The sequence below is a fragment of the Pseudorca crassidens genome, chromosome 2 (genome assembly GCF_039906515.1).
Source record: "Pseudorca crassidens isolate mPseCra1 chromosome 2, mPseCra1.hap1, whole genome shotgun sequence".
NCBI lineage: Eukaryota > Metazoa > Chordata > Mammalia > Artiodactyla > Delphinidae > Pseudorca > Pseudorca crassidens.
The window spans coordinates 25602188-25618230 of NC_090297.1; the positions used below are offsets into that span (position 1 = coordinate 25602188).

At 38.8% G+C, this 16043-nt stretch overlaps 2 protein-coding genes across 7 annotated transcripts in view; one reads left to right on the forward strand and one right to left on the reverse strand.

Annotated features, from left to right (window-relative positions):
• The window catches only part of ZBTB8OS (zinc finger and BTB domain containing 8 opposite strand), a 131775-nt gene that overhangs the window by 67544 nt on the left and 48188 nt on the right, over nt 1-16043 (reverse strand). Inside the window, exon 7 of one of the 5 annotated variants that reach the window (XR_010940707.1) lies at nt 7188-15656. The exons of the other annotated variants lie outside the window; for them this stretch is intronic. The gene's annotated coding sequence lies outside the window, so the exon portion shown is untranslated. The remainder of the gene's footprint in view (nt 1-7187; nt 15657-16043) is intronic. 5 annotated transcript variants of the gene reach the window in all.
• Nucleotides 1-16043, forward strand: part of ZBTB8A (zinc finger and BTB domain containing 8A) — a 53641-nt gene that overhangs the window by 11232 nt on the left and 26366 nt on the right. For both annotated transcript variants that reach the window (XM_067725296.1, XM_067725295.1), the window contains one exon: nt 445-539. The gene's annotated coding sequence lies outside the window, so the exon portion shown is untranslated. The remainder of the gene's footprint in view (nt 1-444; nt 540-16043) is intronic.

Here is a 16043-nt window from a genome sequence, read left to right on the forward strand (position 1 = left end):
TGAATCTTTAAAGCTATTCTGTTTGGTTTTCTTGCAAATCATATTGATGCCACTTGCAGGAAAAGAGTAATAGAACATATGTTGCTGTCTTGGTATTTCATCTATTGGCCTGCCTTTGAATAGCTGTTGTCTTAAGAAGTTTATTTTATTCTCAAAGTTAAAAAGTATGTTTGCTTTCAGTTTGCCATAATTTAATTTTGGAAATCTTTTCTTGCAGATTTTAATTTTAAGTTTTGGGTTATAAATAGGTAGATAGATAGGTGGATAAGATTCCCGTCAGCTAATATTCTGTGCCAGATGATCTATTTTTGTATGCTAAAAAATGATACCTGATAAATGCTCCCTTATAATTTATTTGAATAAATATTTATTATGTACCTTAGCAGATGTTTCTGTCTCTTATTACAAAAGTTCATTGTAAATAGCTCTTTTCTGTCTCTACAGGACAATCCTTCATACACAGACTTGGAATCTTCCCTTTTTTTACTCCATTCAATCAACTTAGCAGGGTTTCAAGAGCAGCATTTATAAATTTCCAGGTATGAAAAATTTTAATTCTTGATGTTATACCTGACTTAAATATATAGATAAAAAGTAGAGTTTTGCAATTATAGATTTTATGTATCAGAGTATGGGTTTATTGCTTGAAAAGTCACTGTATAAAACATTCAACATTCTGATTTTCTTGGCCAGGTCTCCCTGTTCAATTATGGCTAAGTTTTTAATTCATTGCCTATCTTGTGTATGTATTTCTTCCATTCTGCTTTAATCAAAGACTCAAATTTACATAAGAGCTGGAGTTTATCTAGACCAATACCCTCAATTTGCAGAGAAGGAAATAAAACTTAGAAAGGGAAAGTTACTTGTCCATGGACATATAGCTAATTTAGTGGTAGAACTAGTGTTAGAACTCTGATCTCCCAGCTCTCCCTGAGACATTGTTCAAGGAGTATAGCTCATCAGTTACATCCTGCAGCTTTGGAGTCACTGTCTGGGTTAATATCTGCCCACCCCCCCCCTTTTTTTTTTGGCCTTGCTGCGGCTTATGGGATTTTAGTTCCCCAGCCAGGGATTGAACCTTGGCTCTCAGCAGTGAGAGCACAGAGTCCTAGGAAGTCCTAACCATTGGACCACCAGGGGATTCCCCGGGTTAATACCCTTTTCTGTAAGATGGGGCTAGCAATACCATCTACCTGATAGGTTGTTGTGTGTCAGGATTCAGGAGACAGTGCACATTGCTACTATTATTATTGCTGTGGCCCTTTCATTTCTCACCGTGTTGACCCCTTCACTGCTTCTTAAAGCTCCCCACCCTCCGTGTACATGCCACATGCTCTCCTGATTCTCCCTGTAATTCTCTGACTATAACTCTGGCTTCTCTTCCCCATTCTGCTCCACGGTCGGCACAGTCCTCCTGGTTCTTTCCTCAGCCTGGATTTCCTCTGAGCCCCTTCATCTCTATTTGCAAATATCTCCCACGTCTCCACCTTCAAGTCTGACTTCCCCTCTTAAACTTCAGACTAGCATTTCCAGTGGCCCTCTGGCCACGGCTACCTGATTTCTCACTCACATCAAACACCGTGTACTTAAAACCTAAGTCATTGCTTTTTCTCTAACCTGGCTTTCTTCCTCCTGGCTTCTTAATTTCTGTTAGTGATACTACTAAACACCTATGTTTTTAAAATCGCTGTGTTCTTTTTATGTCTCTCTAGCCTTCCACAGCCAATTACAAATCGTGGTACACTTTGGTACAATTAGGCAAATCGAATAAGAATTATAAGAGCTCTGGGGACTACTGTGGGGCTTTCTGAAAATATGTAGTAAGATTTTTCAATCAGCCATCAAGACCCATGGATTTATTTCCCATTCAAGACATTTGTATCTTTTCCTTCCTTCCCATTCCTGTCATCATCACTGTGTTCAGACCAGTAAGCAGATTGACAATTGCAATAGTGTAGCTGTTTGTTCATCTGGCAGTAGCTTTGTTGTTCTCTCTGTCTCTCTCTCTTTTTCTCCCAAGAAATACAACCTCTTAACATTTCATAATGGAATGTCATCTTGTCACTTGTTCATGTAGCACATGAATCTTGACTTAAGTAGACACAGAATATCATTACTCTGAGAGCTCCCAAGATATCTTAATCTTGAATTACAACCTAGATCTGGCTAAATATGAGACTGATAGTTAATATTTCACCCACTTGTTTGACACACTTTAAAATTTTTATTTTTGAGTATATATTCATATGATTCAAACTCAAAATACTGGGACTTCCCTGGTGGCACAGTGGTTAAGAATCTGCCTGCCAATGCAGGGGACACGGGTTCGAGCCCTGGTCCGGGAAGATTCCCACATGCCGCAGAGCAACTAAGCCCATGTGCCACAACTACTGAACCTGCGCTCTAGAGCCTGTGAGCCACAACTACTGAGCCCACGTGCCACAACTACTGAGCCTGCGTGCCACAACTACTGAGCCCGTGTGCCACAACTACTGAAGCCCACGCGCCTAGAGCCTGTGCTCTGAAACAAGAGAAGCCACCACAATGAGAAGCCTGTGCACCGAAACGAAGAGTAGCCCCCACTTGCTGCAACTAAAGAAAGCCTGCGTGCGGCAACAAAGATCCAACGTAGCCAAAAATAAATAAATAAATAATTTTTAAAAATTAAAAAAACCTCAAAATATTAAAAAAGTATACCATATAAAGTCTCCCTTCCATCTTTGCCTCTATCTCCCAGGTCCCACCTTGCCTCCAACTGGCAACCATCATCCTGGTTTCTTGTTAATCCTTCCAGAGTTTCTGCTTTATTCCCTTGTATTTTGTGTGTGTATACACACACACACACATATACTCTGTTCCTTGCTTTTTAAAATTTTTTTATTATTTTTAAAATTTATTTTTTTGGCTGCGTTGGGTCTTAGTTGTGGCATGTGGGGTCTTCGTTGAGGTGTGCGGGATCTTTCGTTGCGGTGTGGGCTCTTCGTTGTGGCATGCGGGTTTTCTCTCTCTAGTTGTGGCGCATGGGCTCCGGGGTGCGTGGGCTCTGTAGTTTGCAGCAGGCCGGCTCTCTCGTTGAGGTGTGCGAGCTCAGTTGTTGTAGCACACGGGCTTAGTTGCCCCTCGGCATGTGGGATTTTAGTTCCCTGACCAGGGATCGAACCCGCATCCCCTGCATTGGAAGGCGGATTCTTTACCACTGGACCACCAGGGAAGTCCCTGTTCCTTCCCTTTTTTTAAAAAACTTAACTATGTGTATCATGTATCATATGTGTCATGTATGTATCATAGCCATCTTCCATCTGACTGTCCTCCCCTACTGACGGACATTTTTCTAGTCTTTTGCTATTCCAAACAGTGCTGCAGTGAATAACTATGTACATGTGTCACTTTGATCATGTACCAGTATACCTGTAGGATAAATTCCCAGAAGTGAACTTGCTTGGTAAGAGAATATATGCATTCATAATTTTGAGAACTGTTGCCAAATCGCCTGCCATGGGGTCATACCAATTTATATTCTTGCCAGTAAAGATTGAAAGTGCCTGCTTTCCCACAGTCTTATCAATATTATCAAATGTTTGGATTTTTTTGCTCATTTGAGAGAGGAAAAATGAAACATCAGTGTAGTTTTATTTTTTTTTTCACATCTTTACTGGAGTGTAATTGCTTTACAAGGTTGTGTTAGAGTATAGTTTTAATTTGCATTTATATTTTTATGGCTGAGGTTGAACATCCTTTCATATGATAAGGGACATTTGTATTTCTCCTTCTGTGAGCTATCCTTTGTCTTATTTTATCTTCGGTTACTGTGCCAATTTCGTAGAAGCTTGGTGTATATTATGGAGATTGCCCTTTCTCTAATAGACATTTTTGCCATGTTGTTATTTGTCTTTTGCCTTTTTGTGATCTTTTCTGCCATACAGAATTTTGTTTTATCTTTATGTAATTAAATGTATCAATCTTTTCTTTTATGGCTTCTGTATTTTGAGTCATGGTTATAAAGGCCTTTCCCACTTTGAGTTTATAAATCTTCCAAATGTTCTCTTAGCACTTTTATGGCCTTATTTTCACACTTAAGTCTTTGATCCATATGTAATTTATCCTGATATGCGATGGGAGGTGAAAATCCAGCTTAGTTTCTTTTTCCAGAAGGCTAAAAATTGTCCCAGTGCCACATAGTAAGTTGCTCATCTTTTTATTGTTCATCATATATTAAATTCCCGCATATACTGGGGTACATTTCTGGATTTCCTAGTATACTCCACTGGTCTGTCCTTCTCTCTCTTTCTTTTTAAATAAATTTATTTATTTATTTATTTTTGGCTGTGTTGGGTCTTCATTGTGGTGCACAGGCTTCTCATTGTCGTGGCTTCTCTTGTTGTGGAGCACGGGCTCTAGGCATGCAGCCTTCAGTAGTTGTGGCATGTGGGCTCAGTAGTTGTGGCTTGCAGGCTCTAGAGCTCAGGCTCAGTAGTTGTGGCACACGGACGGACCTAGTTGCTCCACGGCATGTGGGATCTTCCCGGACCAGGGCTCGAACCCATGTCCCCTGCATTGGCAGGCGGATTCTCAACCACCGCGCCACCAGGGAAGCCCTGAATGAATACTCTTTTTGTTTGTGGTAATTTTACAGTTGATTCTGTTGCATTTTCCAGGTATACAATCATCTTATCTGAAAACAATGGTAATTTTACCTCCTACACTCCAGTGTTCCTTTCTGTAGTTTCTTTCTCTAGTCTAATTGCATTGGCTAATGTCTCCAGAACAGTGTTAAATAATATGTAGTGGTAATAGAGGGCATCCTTGTTCTGTTGCTGACTTTACTGGGATGCTTCTATTAAGATGCTGGGTTTGGGGCTAAAATAGATGTATTTTATCACCAACAAACTTTTAATAGATTGTAGACCAGACTCTGTGCCATAAAATGGGGATTAAAAAAAGATGAGTATGACTCCACCTGCCTTCAAAGAGTTTACAGGAAAAGACAGACACAAAAATTAGTGTGATATGTGTCACAGTAAAGTTATGTATAGTACACAGTGGGGACACAAAAAAAGGTGATAGCTAATCAGCTTGAACCCCATGTCAAGATAAAATTCCAAAGGACAGTGTACTCAAAGCATATTAGCTTAGCTTGCCTTTGAAATGTTTTTGTTGAATTAATTATAGTATGTCCTTGACTTTATTTTATTTTAAGTTTTTAAATATTTATTTATTTATTTAGGCCACACTGGGTCTTAGTTGCAGCACACGGGATCTTCACTGGGGCATGCAGAATCTTCAGTTGTGGCACATGAACTCTTAGTTGCGGCATGCAGACTTCTTAGTTGTGGCATACATGCGGGATCTAGCTCCCGACCAGGGCTCGAACCCAGGCCCCCTGCATCGGGAACGCGAGTCTTACTCACTGGACCACCAGGGAAGTCCCAGGACGTCCTTGACTTTAGAGGCAACATATAGGGAAAGTCATGTAAAGAACCTTTGTTAGTTCAGGACTTTCCTGGTGGCGCAGTGGTTAAGAACCCGCATGCCACTGCAGGGGACGCGGCTTCGAGCCCTGGTACGGGAAGATCCCACATGCTGCGGAGCAGCTAAGACCGTGTGCCACAACTACTGAGCCTGCGAGCCACAGCTACTAAGCCCTCCTGCCACAACTACCAAAGCCCATATGCCTAGAGCCCGTGCCCCACAATAAGAGAAGCCACCGCAATGAGAAGCCCACGCACTGCAACGAAGAGTTGCCCCCGCTCATTGAAGGTAGAGGAAGCCCACACACAGCAACGAAGACCCAATGCAACCAAAAATAAATAAATAAATAAATTTATTTATTTTTTTTTAAAAAAAGAACCTTTGTTAGTTCAGTAAGGACACTGGTGAAGATATTTATTGAATGTCTGCCACATCCCAAACATTAAACTAAGGTTGGGCATACACATAGACATGGTCTCTCCTCATATGGATATTATTCAATACAATGTAGCAGGGAAACATACATCAGAATAGGCAAATAAAATGCATTCTAGCACTTGCCATGGCATACATGTATACAGTACAATGGGGCATGGAGGGAATAGCAATTAACATGAGCCCAGAGGGGACTTCCCTGGTGGTCCAATGGTTAAGACTCCACGGTTCCAATGCAGGAGTCACGGGTTTGATCCCTGGTCAGGGAACTAAGATCCCATATGCCACGTGGCATGGCCAAAAAACAAACAAAAACATGAGCCCAGGGAAGTCAAGGAAAGCTTCCCAAAGGATCCTCTGTTTGAGCTGACTCTGAACGAAGAGTGAGAGTTTCTCAGACTGAGAAGAGTGGTTTTATTGTAGCACAGGAACAATATGTACAAAAGCTTGGCGGCATGAAAGGTATAGCGTGCCTGGGAATGGCATATAGCTTAAGAGTGGGAGGTGAGGTAGCTGGTAGGAGATGAGAGTGCAGAGATTGGCAGAAGCTGGGTCGTAAAGCGTACTAAATCCATTCATAGAAATATGGACTTTATCTAGTAGGCAGGAAGGGGCCACTAAAGAATTCTAAACAGGAGAATCTGGAAAGAAAACATACTTCAGGGTAGATTGAAGAGAGAAAGATAAAAGGCAAGGAGACCAATTAGGAAGTTTATTGTATTAGTCCAAATATTCTCTATAATGAAATTTTATGTCCTTATAATAATTCACCTACAAATTCCTCCTAAAAGTTAGTGCCAGAACAATGCTCATTTCTACTGGGCAAATGATGTGAGCACTATATAAATTGTTTGTGTTTCTCTGTTTTTTGCTTTTGCCTTGGATTCCAGGACAAATGGTGCTAAATGTCAACCTACAGAAACCATCTCATCTCCATTTAAAATGTCTAATTTCTATTGTAAAATGTGTTTCATATATATGTATTTAAAACTACTTTAAATCACTTTAAAAAGGATGTATGATCCTTTTGGAAAATATAGACAAATATAAAGAAAAAATATAAATTCCTGAAGTCATCTAGCCCCACCTCTCCCCAAGTGTATTCACCCTAAGTCAATGACATTCTGCCTCTACCTCAACTGCAAATAAAACTCGTTACTTTGCAAGGGGGCAAATTCTGTTGTTGAACAGCTTAACCCAGTATTTCTCAAAAAAAATTTTTTTTTACCAAAACCCGCAGTAAGAAATACTACATTTTACATCTTGACCCAATACACACATACCTGGGATTCTGCTTTTTAATCTCTCTTTCTATCTGAAACAAAAAATTCATATAAGAATTCTTACTATTTGCAATAAGCTCTACTATTTTAAATTCTATTTTGTGTTCTTTAAAATCCTAACTAAATTGATTTCAAAACCCACTAATGGACTGAGACAAGCAGTATAATAACCATCGACTTAAAACTTTCCAAACCTTAGTTTGCTTGCATATAAATATGAAGGCACTAGATCAAGACACCTGAGTTCAAAAAAATCCCATCAAGTTCTCATTTTTAAGAAACTGTTCTTTATACTGAGTTAACATCTGTCCCCCTTTAGTCCTATCCATCCGTCCTTCTTGCTTTTCAGAACTACACTGAACATTTATTCAACAAATATGACTGAGCATCTGTGTGCCAGACACGCTCTGTGCGAGGGATGCCGAGGTGAACAAAACAGTCAGCTCTTTTGGAACTTACGTTCTAGTGATCAGTCCAGAGGACTAGTCTACTGCTGAAGAATAATTCTACTTCCTCTTGCACATAATTGTCCTTCAATATTGGAAGACAGCTATCATGTTTCCTTTTAATCCTTTCCCTGGTTTCTAAACTGTGCCACATATGACATAGTTTCTATGACAACAGCTATTGAGCCCTAGTGATCAACTGAAACTTCCACACTAAAGATGGATTTGTCAAGATAACCTCTGATAGTGATACTGAAGCAAAGATTTGTATAAAGTTGGGGAACAAGTTATGTGAAGATCTGGGTGAAGAGTGTTCCCGACGCAAGGTCCATCAGGAGTGCATTGGCACATTGGGAAATATCAAAACCAATGAGGTTAGAGCTAGGGGCAGGTAGAGGGAGGAAGGGAAATCTTGCACCCCTTTTAGACGAGGGTAAAGATTTTGGCATTCTTTCTGAGAGGGAAACCATTGGAAGTTTTGAGTAGAGGAATGGTATGACCTGACTTACATTTTAGCAGATCCCTCTGGTAAAAGCAGAGAACAGAAAGGAAGCTAAGGCAGGAGTCTGTTTATTCAGGTGTTCTTTTATGATCCTCATTACAGAGCTTTATCATATTCTTCATAAAGTTTCTGCATATCTCTTGTTAAAATATTTAATTTTCACTATTTTGCAAGAAGAACCTTCCATTGCATCTGATAACTAGCTACTCATTTTTTGTGTATTCACTTTGTGTATTTTATAACTGGGATATCTTCCCAAATTCTCTTGTTTCTAAGGAGTTTTTAAAAATTGACTTTATTAAGGTATAATTTACATACAATAAGATGTACCGGTTTTAAGTGTACAAGTTCAGTGGGTTTTGATATGTATTCATGTGTAACAATCAGCATAAATAAGATATAGAACGTTTCTATCACCCAGAACTTCCGTCCTATCTTTTTTTTTCCTCATGCCTTTTTTTTTTTAATAGTTTTTAATTAATTAATTTATTTATTTTTGGCTGTGTTGGGTCTTCGTTTCTGTGTGAGGGCTTTCTCTAGTTGTGGCAAGCGGGGGCCACTCTTCATCGCGGCGCGCGGGCCTCTCACTGTTGCGGCCTCTCTTGTTGCAGAGCACAGGCTCCAGACGCGCAGGCTCAGTAGTTGTGGCTCACGGGCCTAGTTGCTCCGTGGCATGTGGGATCTTCCCAGACCAGGGCTCGAACCCGTGTCCCCTGCATTAGCAGGCAGATTCTCAACCACTGCACCACCAGGGAAGCCCTCCTCCTGCCTTTTTGAAGTAAACGCCCCTGTCTCACTCTCAGCCCCTGGCAATTGTCAACCTCCTTTCTGTCACTCTAGATTAATTTTGCCTGTTTCTAGAATTTCATGTGACTGGAATCACACGGTTTGTACTGTTTTGTGTCTGGCTTCTTTTGTTGAGGCTAATGCTTTTGAGATTCATTCATGTCATTGTGTGTACCAGAGGTTTGTTCCTTCCTGTTGCTCACTACTATTCCATGGTTTGGATGTACCACAATTTATCTATTCACCAGTTGATGGACATTTCTTTCTAGATTAGGGCTAGTATGAATGAAGCTGCTATGAAGATTCTTGTATTGATACAAGTCTCTTTGTGGACATGTTTTCATTTCTCTTGGGTAAATACTTAGGAATGGAATTCTTGGGTCCTAGAGTAGGTTTAACTTTATTGGAACTGCTAAACAGTTTTCCAAAGTGATTGATTGTACCATTTTACATCCCCACCAGCAGTGTATGAGATCCACTTTCTCCACATCCTTGTCAGCAGTTGGTACTGTCAGTCTTTTTAGTTTTAGCCATTACAGTGGGTGTGTAATGACCTTTCAGTGTTCATTGTGTAAAACCACAATTTGTATTTCCCTAATGATGAATGATGTTGAAATTTTTTCATGTGCTAATTTGTATATCTTTAGTGAAATATCTGTTCAGATCATTTGCCCATGAGTTGTTTGTCCTGTTATTGAGTTTTTTGAAGTCTTTATATATTCTAGATACAAGTCTTTTGTCAGATATATGTATTGCAAATATTTTATCCTAGTTCATGGCTGGGCTTTTCATTTCCTTAATGGTATCTTTCAAAGAGCAGGGTTTGTCAAATTTTTCTTTACGGTCCGTGCTTTTTGTGTCCTAAGAAATCTTTGCCTACCCCAAGGTCCTAAAGATTTTTCTCCTATGTTTTCTTCTAGAAATTTAACTTTCACATTGAGTTCTATGATCCATTTTGAGTGAAAATTTGTATCTATATGTGGTGTAAAGTAAGGGTCAAGGTTTATTTTTTTCCTGTAATGGATATACAGTTGTTCTGGCACCATTTGTTTGAAAATATTACTCCCCCCATTGAATTACTGTGTCACCTTTGTAAAAACAATTGATGAAATGAGCCTTACTTAAAAAAATTGATTGATAAAATATTTGCATGTCTTTTTCTGACTCTATTCCATTAATCTGTTGTATAGAGTGTTCTATAAATGTCAGTTTGGCCAAGTTGGTTGATAGTGTTGATCAGGTGTTTTATATCCATATTGATTTTTCTATCTATTCCTTCTACCAATTACTGAGGAGTGTTGAAATATACAATAATAATTATGAATTTCAGTATTTCTTTTTTCACTTCTGCCAGTTTTTGCTTTATGTATTTTAAAGCTGTGTTATTAAGTATGTACACATTTATCGTTGTTATATTTTCTTAATGAATTAATCCTTTTATCATTATAAAATATCTTTTTAGCTCTGGTATTGTCTTGAACCTGATTTGTCTGATATTAATATAACCATTCCAGCTCTCTTACAATTAATCATATGCTTTTTTACCTTTATTTACTTTAACATTTGTATCTTTAGGTTTAAAGTGTGTTTCTTGTAGACAGCATATATTTGAGTCATCAATTTTATCCAGTCTGACAATCTCCTTTTTAAATGCAGTTCAGAATATTTTCATTGATATAATTATCAATATAGTTGGATTTAAGTGTACCGTCTTGCTATTTGTTTTCTATTTATGCCATCTCTGTTGTTCCTCTTCCCCTTTTTTCCTGCCTCAATAAAAGAATATTAAGTAATTTTCAGTATTCTATTTTATCCCCACTGTTGGCTTATTAGCTTAATTTCTTTGTTTTATATTTAACAGTTGCTCCAAGAGTTGTAATATGCATTTTCCCTTATAATTATCACATATTGTACCACTTCATATATAGCACAGGTTAGCAGACTACAGACTTCAGGCCAAATGGGGATTACTCCCTGCTTTTGTAAGTAAAGTTTTATTGGAACACAATCACAGCCATTCACTTACGTATTGTTTATGGCATATTTTTATGCTACAGTGGCAGAGTTGAGTAGTTGCAACAAAGACTACTAGCCTGCAAAGCCTAAAATATTTACTATCTGACCTTTTACAGAAAAGGTTTGTCAACCTCTGATGTATAGTGTAAGGACCTTATAACTGTATATTTATGTTTCTCCTCTTTGCTTCAAATATTTTTTCTGCCCCCACCTTTTCTGGAACGTCAATTACAAATATATTAGACCAATTTGATACTGTTTAACATGTCACTAAGGCTCTGTTTATTTTTTGTCAGTTTTTTTTTTTTTTTTGCGGTATGCGGGCCTCTCACTGTTGTGGCCTCTCCCGTTGCAGAGCACAGGCTCCGGACGCGCAGGCTCAGTGGCCGTGGCTCACGGGCCTAGCCGCTCCGCGGCATGTGGGATCTTTCTGGACTGAGGCACGAACCCATGTCCCCTGCATCGGCAGGCGGACTTGCAACCACTGCGCCACCAGGGAAGCCCGAGTTCTTTTAAAAAATTTCAGTCTGGGTAATTTCCATTGCTATGTCTTCACATTCATGGATTATTCTTGTGCAGTTTATAATATCTGCCACTAAGCCCATCTACCGAATTTTTAATTTCAGATATTGTATTTGCTTCTAGATTTTTTTGATTATTTTTATATCTTGTCTTTCTCTCAATATATTCATGTTTTTCTTCAAATTTTAAATTAAACTTAAATATAAAATTTTTAAATATAAAATTTTATTAAGTATATTAACTCTTTTTTACATCCTTGTTTACTAAGTCTAGCATCTCTTTCATTCCTGGATCTGTTTCCATTGACCAGTTTTTCTTCTGATTTTAAGGTGACTTTTTTTGCTTTTTCACAGGTCTAGTGATTTTTGATGGAATGGTGAACATTGTAATTATATGTTTTTGAGTATCTGAATTTTGTTGTTTTCCTTCAAAGACTTTTGAATTTTGGTTTATGTGTTAGTTAAGTTGCAGATGAATCAGCTTGATGATTTTGAAGCTTGTTTTTGAACTTTGGGGCAGTTCTAGAGTCATCTTTACTGTTGAGTTAGGTTAGTTCTTCTACTAAGGTGTTTCTCTTCTGGGTTCTCTAGTAAATGCCCTAGGTGTTACTTTATCCTGACTGGTCAAAACTTAATTGTCTCTTAACCCTGTGTGAGCTCTGGGAATTTTTCTGCTCACAGTTCCCCAATTGTTTTTCAGCTGAACTCTTGTAGTTTAACCTTACACATTTGTAGATTAGTGTTCAGCACAGACTCTAGAATACTCCTGTGCAGATTTATTGATCTCTTTGCCTCTGCAGTTGCCTCTCTCTGGTACTTTGCCCCACAACTGCCAGGCACCTCAGCCTTCTTGAACACCACCTCTGTCTGTTCAATCCAGTTTGATTTCCCCTCCCTGTATCAAAATCCAGAAAGCCAAAGTGATAATAGGCTGCCTCATTTGTTTCCTTTTCTTGGAGATCACAGTCTCACTTGCCCTGTTTTCATTGTCCGAAGACAATTTTTTCATGTATTTTGTCCAGTTTTCTAACTGTTTATAGCAGAAGGCCAAGTCTAGTACCAGTTACTCCAACATGACAAAAGCCCAAGAATTTTACTTTATTTTATTTTATTTTTTTAATTTTTATTTATTTATTTATTTTTGGCTGCATTGGGTCTTCGTTGCTGTGCGTGGGCTTTCTCTAGTTGCGGAGAGCGGGGGCTACTCTTCATTGCGGTGCACGGGCTTCTCATCATGGGGGCTTCTCTTGTTGCAGAGCACAAGCTCTTGGCACGGGGGCTTCAGTAGTTGTGGCTCGTGGGCTCAGTAGTTGTGGCTCACGGGCTCTAGAGCACAGGCTCAGTAGTTGTGGCGCAAGGGCTTAGTTGCTCCACAGCATGTGGGATCTTCCCGGACCAGGGCTTGAACCCATGTCCCCTGCATTGGCAGGCGATTCTTAACCACTGTGCTACCAGGGAAGCCCAGAATTTTACTTTAGAAAATAGTTTTCTAATTTTACTTTTGCATTTAAAGATATATAATATCTGCAATAACAATAACCATTTCATCTTTTCCAATATTCATATTTTAATTATATTGCCTATTCATTGGCTCGTAATTCCAGGACAATGTTAAATAATAGTATTGATATTTCCCTGGTATTTTTCCTTAAGGGTAGAAGAGAAGCATTTTAAAGAGATAATATCCAGAGTTAATGAAAGTGTTGGGGGAAAAGGGCACTGTCATTTCATGTTGGTAAAGATTTAAATTGATATAGTGTTTTGGGAAGGTAATCTGTCTGTACTCTTCTAGGAATCAAATTATTTCACAAGTGCTCAAGGATCTGTGTGCAAAGGTACTCATTGCAGCATTATTTATAATAGCAAAAAATTGTTAAGTCATGACCTACTGCTGTGCTTCAGATTAGAATAGAGGAATTATTAGATTTTAACTGATAGGATATGATAGTAAAAGATTGGGTATTGATTTCATGCTTCTTTAGCAATATTCCCAGATGTCCTGTTTCGGCAATTGTATGATAGAACCTTGAGTATATTCTACCTCTGTTAGCATAGTATCCCTGGTTTGTCTGTATTCCAGAGACTTGGGCATATAAGGATTCAGCAAAAGCTGGATCTTTGGACCTATAATGAGAATGTGAAGGCCCCAATCTCTAGCCAACTGCTTTTTTAGTCTTTTTTATGAAATAATTTCTGGGAAGTTCGGGATTTCAAAGCCTACTATTAGCTAGAACCTAGATTATTTTAAACATGAAAGAAATTTCATTATAGACGTAACTTCTTGAGCACTAATTTATTATAGTGCTTTTCATCTCTGTATATGTTCATATTTATAAATTTGATACAGTACTGAATTGTGGTTAATGCATTTAAAAAATAACCGCTCAGCCAGTGAATACAGTTAGCACTAAAGAGAGCTGATTTAGCAGATGGTATGTTCCTGAGTTTGAGAGCCCTCACTAATCTATTTGTGTTTCTGTGCCACAGTCTCACTTTCTGTCATTATTTCATGTTCTGCCGAATGATTTTGACCCGTAATAACTTATCACAAGTGTTAAAGCTAAAGTTACCATAAGAGTACTAAACAAAAATACTACTTTGGATGTTAAAATCGATACTTTACAGTGGTTCAAACCAGGGAAACACTTTTAAAAAACTGATCAGCTGTTAATTAGAGATTGGTGGAAGACTTCTGACATCATGAAAGCTATCATAGGAATTACTGTAGCCTGAGAAGAAATGACTCACAACTATCTGAATGAACAGAGTTGGAAGAAACTTTGCCTGGAGGCATACCAGGATTTCAGGGAATATGAAGGGAAAAAATAACTGCAAAATAGCAACACCAGAAACTATGCTTTAGTGATATGATGACCTTAATGGCACTGATTCTATTAACATTTCCATTTATAGAAATATGCTCTCCCTGCTAAATAGAGTATTCTTGAATGGGCTATCGCTGCAGGCTTGGAGAGTGTTACAAATTAGTAATAAATGACTCTTGGTCACACATGATAGAAATCCAACTTAAATTTAAGCAGAAAAGGAAATTTATTGGCTCACATAACTAAAAATCCAGAAGGAGCATTGGTTTTAGGCACAGCTGGATTCAGGTATTAAAATAATATCATCAGGACTCTCTCTGAAACAGTTCTATCTAGTTTTCTTCTGTGTTAGCATAGTTCTTAGGTGGGCTTTCCCAGTTGTTGAAGGTAATTTTTTGCAGTTCTAGGTTCATGCGATCCTTAAGGCCCATGCCCTTGCGTAGTGAGACCTTTATTCTCTAGCTTCCATAACACACTCAGACTGACAAGTGTAGTTCATATGTCCATGGAGTCAGGGAGGCAAAGGGATGAACAGAATCACCAAATTTTGGAAGGCAGTTCCCAAAAGAAAAAGAAGAATGAATCCTATGCTGAGGAAGAGAAAAGGGTCCTGTGCAGGCAAAGGATAACAGAGGTCCAACTGTAATTACAGAAATGGAAGGAGGCTCATGTAAAAAGTACACAGGAAATATTATGGGTGAAATGATTTGATGCCTGTGATTTTATTTTAAAATATTCTGGGTGGAAAATGGAGGCAGATACAAGACACAAAATTAGCAAAATCGATCAGTGTTAAAGCTGGGTAATAAATACACAAGTATTCTCTATATTTTCTTCTTTACTTTGGTGAGTGCTTAAAATTTTGCTTAAATAAGTTAATGACAAAAAACAATGCACCAACAACAACAACAACAAAATAAATGCAGCTTCTATTGACTATGGTTGTTTGTAAGAAGTAAAAGTTAAGAGAGAAGCTGAGAGGGAAGATTATGTCATTTGTCCAGAAGGGCAAGCCTCAGGATAGATCCTTTTTTTCGATTTATCTCTTTTAGGGACTAGAAATGTTATCAGTCAGGGTCTCCTCAGGGAAACAGAAACCACTCTGGGTATTTCAAAGAGAAGAAATTTAATATATGAAATTGCTTCCAAAAGTTTAAGAAGGGCTGGAATAGCAAAAGGAAAAATAAGGGGCCAGGGGAGCTAGAAGAACTTCAGTCATAGGGACTTCCCTGGTGGTCCAGTGGGTGAGACTCTACGCTCCCAATGCAGGGGGCCCAGGTTCGATCGCTGGTCAGGGAACTAGATCCCACATGCATGCTGCAACTAAGGGTCCACATGCCGCAACTAAGAAGTCTGCGTACCGCAACTAAGACCTGGAACAGCCAAAATAAATTAAATAAATAAATATTTAAAAACAACAACAAAAAAGAATTCCAATCATAGATCAGAAGCTGCTGTGCCCCTGAGCTGGTGCTCTCAAGTCTGTGCTGGCTGCTGTGCTCTTGGAGTTGCTGTCACAGTCGTTCTGGATCTGCCAGAGAGGTACCACTTCTATCAGAGAGGGGAAGTCCAAAGGCTGGAAAGTCTACTGGAGTCCAGAATCACCTGCTTCTGCTGCCGCTACGCCAACAGCCAGCAGCCACCAGAAATTGCTGCATTTTCACTGCCCAAAGCAGGAAACATTTTTCCTTTTACTGATCTCCTGTTGGCGCCTCCTACTGATAGACTCTAACAGGAAGCCAGCTGCAAGGATGGAAGCC